The 19,092-nt window shown below is 43.9% G+C and overlaps 1 protein-coding gene across 1 annotated transcript in view; it reads right to left on the bottom strand.

The window, feature by feature from the left end:
• Positions 1-19,092, bottom strand: part of PIG-N (Phosphatidylinositol glycan anchor biosynthesis class N) — a 216,271-nt gene that overhangs the window by 125,626 nt on the left and 71,553 nt on the right. The gene's annotated exons all lie outside the window — the stretch shown is intronic.

The following is a 19,092-nucleotide window of genomic DNA, read 5'->3' as shown; positions in this document are numbered from 1 at the left end:
CAAATAATTCCATCCAGTAAAAGCCCACAGCAATCTACTGTCATATTTCTTGGTTAACACTTCTTATATGTCTTATAATTAATGACAAAATTTACAAGAAGAGAAACTGGATCATACCATCCTAAAGGAATGCATACAAGTTGATAAAAAGAGTACCATATGAGGAAACATTTGTGAGACTGAGGGTAATGCTGAAAGAGAGTGGAAGAAAAGTGAAACAGTTGTTGTTGTTGATGAACCCTGGTCTGCCTTCCCAAGCAGATTCACAAACCACTGGTAAGCAACTGTCCCTGCAGGGCTGTCCATGCAGTAAAATGATGTTTCCTTGTGGTGGACAGTGCCTCTCCACAATGAGTCACAGGGAAAATTGTGGAGATTTGGTTCCTGGATGGATGCCACATTTGCATCTCTCCATCCAACTTAAGGAGGCACCATACTAGGCTCCATATTGTCTTGTTACCAGAGCCAGTGAAAGAAAAAGAAAAGAGACAGAAAAGGAAGGGGAAAGAAACAGGAAGAGGAATAACAGAGGGTCCATGAAATATGTAAGGACTGAGCAGCCTGCAGGCAGTTGTCAACAAAAACATCTTCCCTTGCAGGGACCATGGCGTCAGAAATTACTTGACCGTTTGGTAAGCAGAGATACAAATGCCATAAACAGTGTATTTATGATTATTAGCCCCTAAAAGATGGGTGTCTGCATATGCTGTCCGAAGGTACTAGGGCTAAGACGGGTGTCCACATACGTGGTCACACCATTTTTCAAACTAACGCAGGCAATGAGGTAGCTTCCCATGTTCTGCAGAGGAGCAGGATGACAATAACAAACCCCACCCATCACCCCTACACCATACTGCACCCGCATACCCCGTGACTCACTTGGTCTTTGTCTGGCACTGTGACAGTGCAGATGTCACACTCTCGTTCAATCTCCTCCCGCCGCTCAACCCCCAATGATTCGCGTGGATCTGGCCCATCCACATCCACACCAATCAAGATCATTCCTAGGGGTCATCCAAAGCCGCTTGGTGATGAATCTACTGACAGGGAGCAAAATAAAACAGTAGAGAGTGTGTCATTTTGGGGGAGTGAGAGTGATGTGGTAGGTGGGGGCACCCATCATCCACTCACTCAGTGTAGTGCTGCTTCATGGTCTCTACACTGAGTGACAAGGCAAATGGCTTCCTGTAACCCAGGAAACCATTTACTATGCTGGGTGGTAATCATATAACCAAATTATGGTACCTGGTGGTTTAGTGGGTAATTAAGGCATTCCAATCGGATTGAGCCTGTGCAGGTTTATATCTAAGGGGTGGTTGGAGCTTATTGCTCACGATATGCCATTCAGGGATGAGTGAGGCTGGTCGCTCTCATCTTAAATGTCATGACCAACTTCCCTAGTGCCGAGCTCCTACGCTCCTCATGGGGCATCACAGGATTAGATGATGGATGGATGGATGGAGTGATGCAACACTCAGTGCCAACGAGCCATCATTTCTTGCTAGGGAAGGTGACAGTGATAGTGAAAGTGTCGAAACGCTGCCACTACCTGCAACATCTGAGGACAAGGGCAAAGGGCCTTTGGTGAGACAGGGCCAGGAGTATGGGGATGGGAATGAAATGAAAGGCAGCCCTTACCTCCTCAACCTTGCTGGAGGGAGTACCACACTCTGAAGAATTATTGACAGTGACAGTGGTGTACAGTGATGTGACGGTGATGTGAAATAGAATAATACAGTAATCACTCCTTTATCTGGACATAATAGAGCCAAAAGCATGTCCAGTAAGTGGCACCACCCAGATAATGAACACTATTCCCCCTACTATACCCAGACTCTACCTACACCCAACCTCCAACCTATAACTAACCTATTTGTACAGTACCTCTCCTTACTTTGGCAGTGTTTTCCAGTCATTCAGGGATATTTAGACATCAAAACACACATAGGAATATCCACAGTAATGCTTAACACCAAGAAAACCATGAAAAAAAAACACTGAAAACCAAAAAACACCCTACTTATACACTATTGGACATACAGTACCCCTTCTAATTTTGGCAATGTTTTCAGGTCAATCTGCCATATTTAGGCATCAAAACACACATAGGAATATCCAAAATAATGCTAAACACCAAGAAAAACATGAAAAAAAAAAAAAATGAAAACCAAAAAACACCCTACCTATACACTACTGTACTTTATGTACAGTCGACAGCAAAAGTTTGTCCCTATCGGCTTGTGAGCTACGAGCCTATTGACCTGGTAACACTGTGTGAGTTAAGTTGCCTGGTATGGTTTAAATGGATAATATTTAATACTGGTGAGACAGAGATAAGTTAAGACTTAGTTTAAGATAATATCAATGTGCAACAGATGGGATGATATTCTTACTCACAAATGTGACATTAGTGTATGAATATTATTTAGCAGGGGCTTGGACGAAAAGGATTATTACCGTAATATCGACTGCCAACGAGTAGTGTATTTTAGGACACATTATCATTCTGCATAAGTACTAAAGATGAAGTGATGAGACATTAATCATGAAGCCAGTCAACTGGTACAGAAACATCAATACAGAGCATGTTTAGCGATGACAATGAGCTTTCTTTCTTAACTCTTTTACCGTCCTGCACTCACTCATCACCCGTCCATAATGCTCTCAGTCATGCTCTGCCATCACCCACACTTTTTTCGTGCCAAAGCTGAAAACGTTTTTTATCTTTTTTTTTTTAAGTACAGAATGGAATAAAATTAAATCCAATTAGTGAGCATCGTCTTATCTCACCGACAGTTATCTATCATCGGGTAATCCATATACACAGTTGTCATTAATAGGAACTAATCATCACTGTGGCAGTGATGGGACATTACTCATTAACCTTTACATAACAGTTATATAGCCATCGTTACTATCAAGCTAAAAATCCTCTTCCTAGCCACTACTTCCCCGTCTCCATCCCCTCAGCCCCCACATACACTTTTCACCTTTCTCCTTTCCACCAGTATCCATCACCCCTTCCTTACTTTCCCAATCTTAACCCCATCCACACAACCACCCTCCCACCTACAATAAATCCCCTCTGATTTGTTTTTATCTCATCATGAGAGATGATTCATAATGTGAATGCAATTGTCACAACATAATGAAAGACATAAGAGGAGCCTGTGGAGTCACATGGAGAGACAGGCTGACAAATGAGGATATAAAGGAGCGTTGTGGTGTGGATGTGGATGTGATAGGAAGTGTTATGAAGAACACACTGAGGTGGTTTGGCCATGTGGAGAGGATGGAGGGTGAAAGACTGACGAAGAGAGTGTATGTGAGTGAGGTGGAGGGGGGAAGAGGGAGGGGGAGGCTGAGGATGAGATGGAGGGATGGGGTGGAGAGGTATATGAGAGAGGGGGGTGTGAGTTGGGAGCAGGGCAGTGAAATGGCGGGGGACAGGACGACGTGGAGGCGATTTGTTTGTGGCCACCCCAAACGGGATTGAGGCGTCTGGCAATAGATAGATAGATATAGATAGATATACATATATATATATATATATATATATATATATATATATATATATATATCAATCAATCAATCAATCATTTCCTGTGGCACCCCACGGGATGCATAGGGTCTCAATGAACTCTCTCCACCAATATTTGTCTCTTGCCATCTCCTTCAGGTCCCACCAACACTCCTCTCCTGCTTCTTTTTTCACTGTCCTCAACCAGGTTTCCCTTGGCCTACCTCTACCTCTTCTTCCTCTAGCAATCCACTCTGGCACATCCTGTATTAAACAACCTTCTTTTCTGTATATGTGTCCCAGCCACTTCCAGCGAGACAGTCTCACATATTCATTAACTGGTTCCACTCTCGTAATATCCCTTACTCTTTCATTTGTAACTCTGTCTTGCCACTTTACCCCAAGAATCCTTCTCAGTATTTGATTCTCAAATCCTAATACTTTCTGATCTGTTGCAATTGTACTGTACCATGACTCATGCCCGTAAATTAAAATGGGTCTAACCATGGACTTGTAAATTTTCACTTTAGTATGTACCAAAAGCATATTATTATTCCAAACAGATTTCAACATTCCACCAGCTCGCCAAGCCTGTCTAATCCTCTCCTTAATTTCATTGTTTAATGATCCATTAGATGATACAATTGTTCCCAGATATTTAAAGTTTTCTACATTCTTCACCACATTCTTCCCAATTACACAATCGATTTGGTTCTCCACGTTCATATTAATAATTTCAGTCTTTCCACAATTTATACCAATCCCACTTTTTCTCCTTCCTCCACCAGGCAATCGAGCACCCTCTGCATCTCGTAAATACTTCCGCAAATCAGTACAATATCATCAGCATAGTCTAAATCCATCAGCTTCTTATTTTCTTTCCAGTTAATTCCTGCACCTGTTCTCCTTACAACCTTTTTCATAACATAATCCATAACCAAAACAAACAACAATGGCGAAAGAACTCCTCCTTGAATCACTCCTGACCTAACTTGAAATGGATCACTCAAAGAACCACCCACCATTACCTTACAAAAAGTACCTTCATGCAGGCTTCTAATAATATTTACAAACTTTTCTGGTATACCATAGAATCTCATAATTTTCAACATAGCTCCACGTGAAACACCATCAAACGCCTTTTCAAAATCCACAAAACACATGTTAAGTGGCATTTTCATCTCATTAGCTTGTTGCATTAGATGCCTTACAATAAAAATCTGATCATTACAACCTCGACCCTTTCTAAATCCCGCTTGTTCTTCTCTTAAAATTTTATCAATTACTGGCCCTATTCTGTTCAACAAGATTTTGGAAAAGACTTTTGCAACTACAGGTGTCAAAGTTATCCCCCTCCAGTTGCCACACACACTTAAATCTCCCTTTTTTGGTATTTTTATAATCACTCCATTTTTCCACTCTCCTGGAATTCCACCATTATCCCAAGCCACATTAAAAAGTTTCAAAAGTGCATTCATCAACTCGTCATTTGCCACCTTAAGCATTTCAGGGAATATTCCATCCTCACCTGGAGCCTTAAAATTCTTTAACTCCTTTATAGCTTTTGCTACCTCTTCGAAAGTTATATCCCCTGTTTCTATCTGCAAATCTCTCTCGGCTGGCAAAATGTCCTCTTCAGCTGAGATTGGTCTATTTAGAACAGATTCAAAGTGCTCTTTCCATCTTCCTTTTATATCCAAATCTTTAGTCATCAAATTACCATTTCTATCTCGTACAGGTATTTCCTTCCTTCTCTTTTCAGTCCCCAGTTAACTCCTTTATGGCCTGATACGCTGCTCTTGTGCCCTGACCGTCATTTTTACTTAATTTAATTTCTGTCTCTGTCGCCTTTTCATCATATAGTCTCCTCTTATCACGTCTAACGAGTCTTTTTACTTCAGAATGTAAACTCCAATACTTTGCTCTAAGTACTTCAACTACCTGGCCATCAACATGTTGTTCTTCACTTCTTAACTTAGCCTCTTTCCTTTTCTGGATTACATTCCATGTTTCATCTGACATCCACTTTTTCCTTCTCGCTTTTCCCTTTTTCTTAATAGTAACCTTAGCACTCTCATGCAAAACCTCTTTTACCTCTCTCCACATTTGATTAATATCATTGTCTTCAGATTCCATCAAAGTCTGCAGGACTAGAAACTTGTTTCTACATTCGCACCGAAACTTTTCCCTCGTGCTCTCATCACTTCTCAGCTCATCAAAATCATAATTATTACCTCCTGTACAATTACCATTAACGTTTCTCTTAAGTTTTATTTTAATCTTTGACACAACAAGTTGATGATCACTACCTATATCTGCTCCCCTCCTTACGCAAACATCTTGCAAATAACTCCTATGCCTTCTGCTAATTGCAATGTGGTCAATCTGGTTACAATATTTACCACATGGTGAAATCCAAGTAGTCTTATGTATTTTTCTATGCTCAGAGATAGTTCCACCAATTATAAGGTCATTTGCCAAACAAAAGCTTGCAAGTCGCACCCCATTTTCGTTTCTTATACCAACACCCTCCTTACCCATACAATCTTCAAAGCCATCCCTACTACTGCCAACAATCGCATTAAAATCACCAATGCAAACTAACACATCATGTCTTGCCACTCTATTCACTACATCCTGCAGCTTCTCATAAAAGTCATCCTTCATTTCATCAGCAGCCTCATTTGTCGGAGCGTACCCTACCACCATACTGATATTACCATGGTCAGATTTTAAGCGAGCATAAAGCAAGCGCTCATTAATTGGTTCAAACTCACATAGTGCCTTGCAAGCATTTCTACTCAGCAGTAAGCCTACTCCTTGGTAATGATTTCCATCACTCCTACCAGAAACCAACATAGTAAGACCATCTTCCAAATTCATTTTATCAACTCCAAGCAACCTCGTTTCTGTCAGAGCACAAATATCCATCTTGTATTCCTTGAACACTGAAATAAGTTCTTCCATTTTACCAGCCTGACTGAGAGTTCGAACATTCCAGTTTCCTATTATTAAGGTTCTTTTTGGATTTATGAACTTATTTTTACACCGTGGGATTCTTAGCACCCTCTGCCCACTTAAGGGCTGCACGGAACTGAGGGCCATTGCTTCGTCACCAGAGTTCATAAAGATTTCTTAAGCAGTAAAATATTTTACCCTGGAGCCAATGCCAGTGACTCGCAGGAACCAGACAGTGGAGAGAGGAAATTAACTAAATGAAAGTAAAATGCACAGGGTTTGGACAGACAAAGTACAAGGGAAAGAAAGCGAGCAAAAAGAATGTAGATAAAAGTGTCCCTTTTAGTCGCCTCTTACGACAAGCAGGGAATACTGGGGAAGTATTCTATCCCCCAATCCCTCTACTTTCTGGATGTCCACTTTCCGGACATCCCCACTTACCGGACATTGTGGGCCTGGACCATCGGAACCGAAAAATGGCCAAAAAAAGAAAAAAATACCCCCAAAATCCTAATTTTTTCCCACTCGTAATTTGAAATTGCTGCACGGCGCCAAACGGCTGCTTACACCATGGCCCCTTCACCTCTTCCTTCCTCCCCCTCCCGCCTTCCCTGTCAGGGTTGCCGTTTGTTATTTTTCAATACCAAATGTGGGCCAATTTGGTAATGAAAAATTTGTTTGGTATTGAATCAGAATAACGCATTACCAAACGGATTTTTCACATGTATGAGGATACACAGGATGGAGATGGTGGACTGTTTGCTCTCTCTGATTAATCTCCTACCCTGCATAGCGTGAAAATAATCAACATGCTGTTAATTATAAGGAGAGTGGTTACATGTATTTCCACTTGCATGGGCGATTGTATGTGTGTATGCTCCAACAGAGGATCGAGTGGCAAGAGTGAAAGATGAGTTTTGGGCGAGAGTAGAAGCATGTATGGACAAGTTTGAGACGAGCGAGAGAGTGCTGTTGATTGGAGACATAAATGGCAAAGTTGGGAATGTACGAGAGGATGGAGTGGTTGGTCAGTGGGGTGTGCCAGCTGAAGTAAATGGGAATGGTAGTGCTTTGGTGGACATCTGTGCTTGTAAGCGGTTGGCAATAGCCAACACCTACTTTCGTCATAAGATGATCCACCGGTATACATGGAGAGTAATGAGGAGGATGGGTGGTGAACTTGTTGAACGAAAGGCAATGACAGACTACGTGTGTGTGGATGAGCGAATGAGAAGACAAGTGTTGGATGCAAGAGTGTGGAGAGGGTGGGGGAATGGAGTCTTGGACCATCACTTAGTGATTGCCAAGGTAAAGATGCAAAGAAAGTGGTTGAGGAGGCGAAGGGGAAGACAGGAGGAAGCAGCTCCTGTGAGAAGAGTGGAGAAATTGCAAGATAGTGAGAAAATGACAGAGTATAAGAGCATAGTGGAAGAAAGAAAGATTGGGAAGGTATGAGCTAGAGCAGATGGAAGGGGTGGAAGACGTATGTAAGATATTCACGGAAGAGATAGGCGCAGCATGTGAGGCAGTTTGTGGAGTGAGGAGATGCAAGGGTGTGCAAGGGACAGCATGGTGGAATGATGAGGTGAAACGAGCTGTGGAACAAAAGAAGAAGGCATATGGTGAATGGTTGGCGAGTAGAGGTAGGGGAGAAGATGAGAGAGAGAAGAGAGAGGTATATATGAGCAGGGGAAGGGAGGTTAAGAGACTGGTGAAGGAGAGTAAGAAGAAAGTGGATGAAGAGTTTGGGAGGAATCTGAGTGTGAAATGGAGGGAGAGTAAGAAATTGTTTTGGAAGGAGGTAAAGAAAGTAAGGCAGTGTGAAAGGGGAAGTAATAGGGGAGCAAAACATAGGAATAATAGATTGTTGGTGGAGAAGAGAGAGAAATTGAGGAGATGGAAGGAGCACTTTGAGGATTTGTTGAATGTAGAGAGTGAGAGCAGTGTGAGTATAAGTGGTTGGGGAATGGCTGGGAGAAGAAGAGATGAGAGGAGGGAGGGAGAGATCAGTAGGGCGGAAGTAGTGGAAGCGATGAAGAAGATTAAGCTGAGAAAGGCCCCAGGAATTGATGGAGTGTGTAGTGAAATGCTTAGGTATAGGGGTGAGATTGTTGTGGAGTGGATATGGAAGTTGTGTAGATTGGCTTGGGAAGAGGGAAGGGTTCCAGAGGACTGGAAATCAGGTATAATTGTTCCACTGTACAAAGGAAAAGGGGAGAGAGAAGTATGTGGTAACCATAGGGGTATTTGCCTTCTTAGTGTGACTGGTAAAATATATGGTAGAATACTCATTGATAGGGTTAGGCATATGACAGAGGAGCTAGTTGGAGAAGAACAAGGGGGATTTAGGAAGGGAAAAGGGTGTGTAGATCAGATAATTGTTCTAAGATGTTTAGTGGAGAAGTATCTAGAGAAGGGAAGGAAAGTGTATGCTGCCTTCATGGACTTACAGAAAGCTTATGACAGAATAGATAGGCAAGGTATGTGGAAGGTATTAAGAATACATGGAGTGGAGGGGAAATTGTTGAGTGCTGTGAAGAGTATGTACGAGGGAGCTAGGGCTACGGTGCGAGTGGATGGTGAGCTGAGTGAGTTCTTTGATCTCAATGTGGGACTGAAACAGGTGTGTGTGATGTCTCCATGGCTGTTTAATATATATATGGATGGGGTTGTAAAGGAGTTGCAAGGTAGGGCAGTGGATGTGGGGCTGGCCCTAATGAATGAGGGTGAGATTTGAAAGCTTCCTGTGTTGCTGTTTGCTGATGATACAGTATTGTTGAGTGAAGATGAATGGGAGCTGCAAGGTTTGGTGAATGAATTTGGGACAGTGTGTAGGAGGAGGAAGCTGAAAGTTAATGTAAACAAAAGTAAAGTTATGGTGTTTGAGAGGAATGAAGTCACAGAGTGTGCAGTGAGGTTGGATGGTGAGGAAATGGAGAATGCGACTGCATTCAAGTACTTGGGTAGTGTGATGAGTAAGGATGGAACTTTGGGGGATGAAGTACGTGAAAGGGTACAGCAGGGAAGGAAGGTTGTTGGTACACTGAAAGCAGTGATGAGAAATAGGGAGATGAGTATGGAAGTTAAGAAGTCACTGCATGATGGTATTGTGATCCCTACCCTGACGTATGGAAGCGAGGCGTGGACCTTGCAAGAGGGGAACAAGTCAAGAGTGAGAGCAGTGGAAATAAGTTACTTGAGAGGAGCATGTGGAGTGACGTGGAGGGACAGGTTGACGAATGAAGAAGTGAAGGAACGTTGTGGGGTAGATGTGGATGTGGTTGAGAAGATTAGGAGAAATACACTGCGGTGGTTTGGACATGTGGAGAGAATGGAGAGTGAAAGACTGACTAAGAGGGTGTATGTAGGTGAGGTGGAGGGAGGGAGAGGGAGGGGTAGACCGAGGATGAGGTGGAGGGATGGAGTTGAGAGGTATATGAGGGAGGGGGGGGTGAGCTGGGGGGAGGGTAGTCAAATGGTAGGTGGCAGAGTGACTTGGAGGCGTTTTGTCTGCGGCCACCCTTTGCGGGATTAGGGCGTCGGGCTATAGATAGATAGATAGATAGATATATAATTAGTGAAGAATAAATGCTAGCTTTATGAATTTGGTAATGAAAAGTTAAATTTGGTAATGAAAGTTGAGGAGATTGGTAATGTGGCCGTTGCGATCTGGCAACTCTGTTTCTCCGACATCAACAATTACTCCCTAACTTCGATTGTGAATAGATGCTTATCGCACTGGAAGCCACACATGCTCATTTTTTGTGAATAAACAGTGAATATACTGCAATACCTCGCCTCTAGACCATATGGGAATTTACAGTGTTTTGCAGTGTTAAGATACTTGAACTTAAAGTGCAAAGGATCAACTGTGGAGTGCAAATTGGCAGTTTATCTGGCTGTTCGAACTGCAGTGGTGCAGTTAAGAACAATGTGCAGTGTTAAACAATAATAACTCACAGTGCAAAGAATTAAGTGCAGCACAACACTGGATTACTGTACATGCTTCAAGAGCATTTTCACCACTGCCAAAACCTTAGAAAGGCACCCACAAACGTGATGTAAGTACCCTGGCTGGGTACAGCCACTTCTAATTCCTCATTCTTTGGTTCCTTTTCATTTATTTCATGCTTTATGTCCATTATTGGTGTGAACAGGGTCTTAAATAGGTTTAAATAGGTGCTATGCATGTCCGGTAGGGAGTTATTTAGGTGGCTTTCAAAGTTAGGCTGGGTTAGGGTCTAAAGTACCAGTCCAGGAGGCTGGTGCCCACTATCCGGACAGGACCATTTTCCGGACATGCCTTTGGCTCTATTATGTTGGATAGTGGAGGGATTACTATATATATATATATAAAACATATATATACATATAATTATATAAATATAAATATATCTATATCTATCTATCTATCTATCTATATATATATATATATATATATATATATATATACATATATACATATATATCTATCTATCTATATATATATATATATACAGTAATCACTCCAATATCCGGATCAATAGAGCCATCGGTAGGTTCGGATATTGGTTTTGTCCGGATATTGGGCCCCAGCTTATGGACTTGTACTTACGGACCCTAACACAGAGATACACCTATACAACTCCCTCCGGACATGCATGGCACCTATTTAACACCCAAATCACACCAATAAGGCACATAAATGACTGAAATAAATGCAATAGACACATAAAATGTGGGTTTAGAAGTATGTTCATAAATTAATAAACATTCTGGTACTTATGGACTCTAACCGAACCTAACCTAACCGAACCTAACCGAACTCTGAAAAACACATTCCTACTGCACATGCATGAGGTAAGTTTAGTATGGAAAGAAATACAGTATGACACTTTCTGGTAAGTATAGTATGGGAAAAAATACAATATGAAACATTCTGGTAAATATAGTATGGAAAATAGTACATGAAACATTTTGGCTACTTACAGCAAGTCCCTGGCCACCTCGATGAATAACCGCCTCCTCTCGGACTCTGACAGTAAGAACGATTTCCTGAAGCACTTGCACTACACTCTTCCTGAAGTCTTGCACTGAACTTAGTCACTAACACACAGAAGTCCGTTCTTTTCACAGTGTTCACTTTAGTCCAAATAATGTTCCATTAAATTTAAGTGTTGCACATTAACTTTTCCCAAGTTTTTTTAAGTTTCCAAAGCCAAAACAAAGAAGGTTAGTTACGTTAAATTTCTTTTCTACTTAGTCTTTTCTCCCAACTTGAAAACCTTAACACAACACACCGTTAAATTCACTGCACAACACTCAAAATTCCCGTGTGGTCTAGTGGAGAAGTTCTTGCTGTTTATTCACTGTCAGAGCCCGAGAGTATCACTGGCAGGCATCCAAGGGGTGCATCGGTGGGTAGTGGTGATGGCGTACCGACTACAGAAGACTCTGAAGACAGCCGCAAACTCACGTCGAGCGGTGACTCCACTGTAGCTGATGTGCTGGGCTGTGGCTCGGAGCATGAGGGCCTGTCTTGGGGAGGCAACGGAGTGGAACCAGGGCTTGGCACAGCGGGGGTCACGGGCCTGAAAAAACTGTCAATCGTTGACTGACGCAAGGACCGACGATTCTGGCGATTGATGATGCGCTGCCGGAAAGCACGCACTTCCTCCACGAGTCCCAAGGGCCCCATCTCCCTGTCGCAGTCCGGGTGTTCCAGGTAGTCTAGGACGAACTCTAGATGTTCCCGGAGTGCGCTCAGCTTGGGGATGGCTGGAGTAGTGTCCTGCTGGGCGGAGTCTGCATCATCATCGCCTTCGTCGTCGGAATCTTCAAGTTCGGGACTGACACCAGCAACCGAAGACGCGATCTCGATATCAGACAACGTCTGATACCCAGGATCGCCCTCGTCGTCGTCCAACCACTCACGAACATCGTCCACATCAACATCGTCGCCGTGCGTACGTAGCCGTGCATGGAAGTCATCCACGTCAAACCCTAGGAAATCGTACTCCACATCTGTTCCGAGAAGCAGACGAGACCAACCATTTTCAAGAGTTTTCACAGGGACTTCCTTCCATGCACTAGCCCAGTTGTACAGTGCAGACTTGATGTTGTAGCGGCGAAGGTTTTCCAAAGTCCGCTTGCCTCGAGTGTCACGTCCTTCCCTGCGCTCGTCCTCGTCCTCGAGAACCACCATCACCTCGTCCAGGAACTTCCGACGGTACAGGCGCTTTGTTGCCACGATCACTCCTTGGTCCATTGGTTGAATGAGAGCAGTCGTATTAGGTGGCAGAAACATGCACCTAATACGGCCATTCTCAGCAACCAAGTCCTTGTCGCACGGGTGGGCAGGTGCATTGTCGAGGAGAAGGAGAGCCTTTACCTGGTCGCGAGGAATTCCCAGTGTCTTCGTCTGGTAATGTATGACCTCCTTGACGAAGTGATGGTGAAACCAGTCTTTGAAAATCACAGCTGTGAACCATGCTTTCAAAGAACGGTACCATACGACAGGAAGGACATCCATCACCCCACGAAGGCACCGAGGCTGCTTTGCACAGCCAACAATAACGGGCTTAAGCCGGTGCATGCCGTTAGCATTGGCACAACACAAAGCAGATATCCGTTCCTTAGAAAGCTTGCGGTCTGGTACACGCTTCTCCGTCTCATCGGCGAGAGTGTTCGTTGGCACCGAGCGATAGAATAGGCCAGTTTCGTCAGCATTATAGACTTGACCGAGAGTGAGGCCCTCCCTGTCGATCAAGCCTTTCACCTTGTGCCGAAACTCGTCCACTCCATCCTCGTTAGCGTCCAATGCTTCGCCATGTGCTTTACGGTTAGTAAGGCCATGTCGCAACTTGAACGCGAAGAGCCAACCCTCGGATGCCTTGAAGTCTAGGGCGTCGTGAAGCCTTGCAAACTTCTCAGCAGCAGCCTTCAGCTCCGTTCCACGTACCATCACACCAGCTGCACGCTGCTGTCAATACCAAATCAACGTGGAGCGGTCGATCTCTGCATACTTGGGGGTAAACATAACCTTCCTCTCCATGTTGCGTTTGCTTCTCGACGAGAAGTCAGCCGTGTACTGCATGAGCTTGTCTCGGGAACGCTTGATATCAAACAAAGTCGACCGGGCCAGGTTGAACTCGCGGAGAATGCGAGAGGAAGACCAACCCGCATCAACCTTCTCCAATATCTCCCGTTTCTTCTCCAGAGTCAACACCACTCTCTTCCTTTTCTCAGGAGGCGGGGCCATCATCACACACACTAAGAGTAGGGCAGAGAGCAGCAGGAGGCCTTGCAGCAAGTACGGCACCACCACAAAAGCGAGCACGTGGGCAGCCATGGCGAAGAGCGTAGGTCTTGTCGCGGTGAGAGACAGGCAGGAAGTGGGGAGGATGCAGCGGCGCTCTATCGGACTTCGGAGGAATGACGAACCAAAACAATGCTCTCACGCGGCGCGCGCAGCAAGTTCAAATTACGGACAGCAAAAAATCGATTTTTTTTCCAATTTTTTTGGATTTTCGGACCATTTTGGGAATGTTTGATCCCAGGACGATAAGGTTCGGTTAGTGGGGATGTTCGGTTATTGGGCGTCCGGATATTAGAGGGATTACTGTATATATATATATATATATATATATATATATATATATATATATATATATATATATATATGCATATAATTATATATATATAAAATTATATAAATATATATATATATATATATATATATATATACATATATATATATATACACAATAGGCATACCTCGATATACGATACCCGCAAAAGCGATACCCCGACTTAACAACCAGGGTAGAAATACCACCATACTCTGCCTAACGATGGCCAAAACCCAGGTTTAACAATGGGTTTTGATTTTTTTTACAGATTATGATGATATTTTAGACTAAAATTGTGTGTTTAGGCTGATTTATAAACTGCTTTTAGACTTGGATTAATGTGTTTCAGCCATAGGCGGAGTGAACATTGTCATTTTGGGGTATAGTTGACTAAACTTGATTTTTCCCAGACCAATATCTGACAATTTTCAGATTTTATTTGTTTGCTTTAGTGAGTTATTTACAGGTGTTAGGATTTGGTTAGTTTCTTTTAAAGCTGTAGGCCATTTAGATTGGCTTTAAACTTGTTTTTGGACTCATTTGGGTGGGTTTGGGACTTGGTTAGAGGGGGAAACCCAAGGTTCAAAAAGGCACACATACTTTACATATTTAATATACCCCGATATATGGTACCTTGCCTAATGATGGGTTTTTACTTAACCAATTCTATCATTAAAGTGGGGCATACCTGTATGTATGTATGTATGTGTATATATCTATATATATCTATCTATCTATATATATATATATATATATATATATATATATAGCTACTGCAAATTGACTTAGGAACTCCCCCCACAGGGTATTGAAAAACAGAAATCATAGTACTGAATATAATTATGTTTGTTCACGAAATGCCATTCTATCTATCGATCTATTCCCAGACGCCTCAATCCTGTTTGGGGTGGCCACAAACAAATTGCCTCCAAGTCGCCCTGTCCCCCGCCATCTCACTGCCCTGCTCCCAACTCACACACCCCTCTCTCATATACCTCTCCACTCCATCCCTCCATCTCATCCTCGGCCTCCCCCTCCCTCTTCCCCCCTCCACCTAACTCACATACACTCTCTTTGTCAGTCTTTCACCCTCCATCCTCTCCACATGGCCAAACCATCTCAGTGTGTTCCTCATAACTCTTCCTATCACATCCACATCCACACCACAACGCTCCTTTATATCCTCATTCGTCACCCTGCCTCTCCATGTGACTCCACAGGCTCCTATTAAATAACTCATTTCCACTGCTCTCACTCTTGATTTGTGTCCTTCCAACAACGTCCAAGTTTCACTTCCGTACGTTAGAGTTGGTATCACAATACTGTCATGTAGTAACTTTTTCACTTCCATGCTCACTTCCCTGTTTCTTATCACTGCTTTCAAAGAACCAGCAACCTTTCTTCCCTGCTGTACCCTTTCAAGCACTTCACCCTCCAAACCTCCATCCTTACTCATCACACTACCCAAGTACTTAAACGTACTCACATTTTCCAATTCCCCACCATCCAACCTCGCTGTACATTCACTGACTTCACCTCTCTCAAAGACCATCACTTTACTCTTCCCTACATTCACCTTTAGATTCCGTTTCTTACACACTCTCCCAAACTCATCCACCAAGCCTTGTAGCTCCCCTTCGTCTTCACTCAACAACACAGTATCATCTGCAAACAACAGTACAGGGAGTTTCCAAACACTATCCTCTCTCACCAGGGACACTCCAACATCCACTTCCCTACCTTGTACCTCTTTTATTACCCCTTCCATGTACAGATTGAACAACCATGGAGACATGACACATCCCTGCTTCAACCCAACTTTCAAAGAGAAAAATTTACTTAGTTCACCATCCACACGCACTGCAGCCTTCGCACCATCGTACATACTCTTCACAGCATTTGACAACTTCCCATCTACTCCATATATTCTTAACACTTTCCACAATCCTAGTCTATCCACCCTGTCATATGCTTTCTCCAAATCCATGAAAGCCGCATACAACTTCTTTCCCTTCTCTAGAAACTTTTCCACTAAAGATCTAAGAATGAATATCTGATCTACACAACCTCTTCCCTTCCTAAAGCCTCCCTGTTCTTCTCCAACTAATTTCTGTTCTTTCTCTAACTATGTCAATAAGTATCCTACCATACACTTTTCCTATTATATGAAATCATGTTTCCCTTGTTTTTCAGGACCAGTTGGATGCATCATGGCATGGAATCACTTAGATCTCTAAAGTAATCTAAGGACATTTCTTTGCATCAATCTTTTGTCAGTTCAGTCTTGAGGTTGTCTAATTGGGTGTCTTCTTCTCTGCCATGATTTTCTTCATCTTTGCCCAGCAGATTTCTACTGGATTTAGATATGGACTGTTGCCAAGCCAGTTGAAGACCTCAATCCTATTATCCTGAAGCCATTTTGTCACCTTTCTTGACTTGTGACATGCAGTTGAATAATGCACGAAAAACTCGCACCCATGAATAGCAAAAAAGTTTAACAAATGATCTTTCAGAACTTGAATGTGCTGGCCACCATTCATCATCAAGTTCTTAGGAGGAAAGTAGAGGCTGCGGTGGCTCAGTCGGTAAAGAGGTGGTCTGCAGTCCTTCCGGACCCAGGTTCAAATCCCCGCTGGGCCAAGGAACAATTTAACCCCTCCGTGGCCACCGGCGTCAAATGACGTTTAGCTGATAAATGGCTGCCGGCGTCGTTTGAGCGCGGCCTGTAAAAAAATGCAAAAATTTTTGGGAAGTGAATGAACGTTCTGAACGTCTTCACACTGACCTACACTACACTTCCATACACCCCATCAAGCTGTTCAGAGCCTACTGCTGTGATGAGTGGATTTTCGATTATTTTGCTCCTGCCCATGCCTAAACAAGCACAACTACACCCATTATCTCGACCCAGGCAGAACATAACATCTTTGTCCTATCTTGCAAAACACACACAACCACCTGTTTACGATTATGAAGTAATGCAGGCACATACCAAAAAGGCATAATAATAAGAGAAAAATACATTTTTGTCTTGGTATCTTTACCTATTTGCTCAGGTTTGCTGTAATGGTTTGGATCATTTGATGCAGTGCAACTTGTAGAAAACTGTGAACACTTTCAGGAAGTGAACTAAAATCTGGAACATGAGACTGACCTTGACTTCATCCTCTCACATATCATCTGTCAGTTCACCACCTGCTATTGTGACGGGTGGATATACGATTTTTTCGCTCGTGGCCATGCCTAAACGCACATAGTTACATCCAGTATCTCGACCCAGACAGAAAATACAATCATTTTCCTCCCTTGCAAAACACACATAACCACCCTGTTTACAAGATAGCAATATATACAGTAATCCCTCTAATATCCGGACGCCCAATAACCGAACATCCCCACTAACCGAACCTTATCGTCCTGGGATCAAACATTCCCAAAATGGTCCGAAAATCCAAAAAAATTGGAAAAAAAATCGATTTTTTGCCGTCCGTAATTTGAACTTGCCGCGCGCGCCGCGTGAGAGCATTGTTTTGGTTCGTCATTCCTCCGACGTCCGATAGAGCGCCGCTGCATCCTCCCCACTTCCCGCCTGTCTCTCACCGCGACTGGACCTGCGCTCTTCGTAATGGCTGCCCACGTGCTCGCTTTTGTGGTGGTGCCGTACTTGCTGCAAGGCCTCCTGCTGCTCTCTGCCCTACTCTTAGTGTGTGTGATGATGGCCCCGCCTCCTGAGAAAAGGAAGAGAGTGGTGTTGACTCTGGAGAAGAAACGGGAGATATTGGAGAAGGTTGATGCGGGTTGGTCTTCCTCTCGCATTCTCCGCGAGTTCAACCTGGCCCGGTCGACTTTGTTTGATATCAAGCGTTCCCGAGACAAGCTCATGCAGTACACGGCTGACTTCTCGTCGAGAAGCAAACGCAACGTGGAGAGGAAGGTTATGTTTACTCCCAAGTATGCAGAGATCGACCGCTCCACGTTGATTTGGTATCGACAGCAACGTGCAGCTGGTGTGATGGTACGTGGAACGGAGCTGAAGGCTGCTGCTGAGAAGTTTGCAAGGCTTCACGACGCCCTAGACTTCAAGGCATCCGAGGGTTGGCTCTTCGCGTTCAAGTTGCGACATGGCCTTACTAACCGTAAAGCACATGGCGAAGCATTGGACGCTAACGAGGATGGAGTGGACGAGTTTCGGCACAAGGTGAAAGGCTTGATCGACAGGGAGGGCCTCACTCTCGGTCAAGTCTATAACGCTGACGAAACTGGCCTATTCTATCGCTCGGTGCCAACGAACACTCTCGCCGATGAGACGGAGAAGCGTGTACCTGGCCGCAAGCTTTCTAAGGAACGGATATCTGCTTTGTGTTGTGCCAATGCTAACGGCATGCACCGGCTTAAGCCCGTTATTGTTGGCCGTGCAAAGCAGCCTCGGTGCCTTCGTGGGGTGATGGATGTCCTTCCTGTCGTATGGTACCATTCTTTGAAAGCATGGTTCACAGCTGTGATTTTCAAAGACTGGTTTCACCATCACTTCGTCAAGGAGGTCATACATTACCAGACGAAGACACTGGGAATTCCTCGCGACCAGGTAAAGGCTCTCCTTCTCCTCGACAATGCACCTGCCCACCCGTGCGACAAGGACTTGGTTGCTGAGAATGGCCGTATTAGGTGCATGTTTCTGCCACCTAATACGACTGCTCTCATTCAACCAATGGACCAAGGAGTGATCGTGGCAACAAAGCGCCTGTACCGTCGGAAGTTCCTGGACGAGGTGATGGTGGTTCTCGAGGACGAGGACGAGCGCAGGGAAGGACGTGACACTCGAGGCAAGCGGACTTTGGAAAACCTTCGCCGCTACAACATCAAGTCTGCACTGTACAACTGGGCTAGTGCATGGAAGGAAGTCCCTGTGAAAACTCTTGAAAATGGTTGGTCTCGTCTGCTTCTCGGAACAGATGTGGAGTACGATTTCCTAGGGTTTGACGTGGATGACTTCCATGCACGGCT

Source organism: Coenobita brevimanus, chromosome 63 (assembly GCF_032717465.1).
Source record: "Coenobita brevimanus isolate Jiangsu-jjx chromosome 63, ASM3271746v2, whole genome shotgun sequence".
Taxonomy (NCBI): domain Eukaryota; kingdom Metazoa; phylum Arthropoda; class Malacostraca; order Decapoda; family Coenobitidae; genus Coenobita; species Coenobita brevimanus.
The sequence above is the reverse complement of the archived record's forward strand: the minus strand, read 5'-3'. Positions and strand labels throughout refer to the sequence as shown.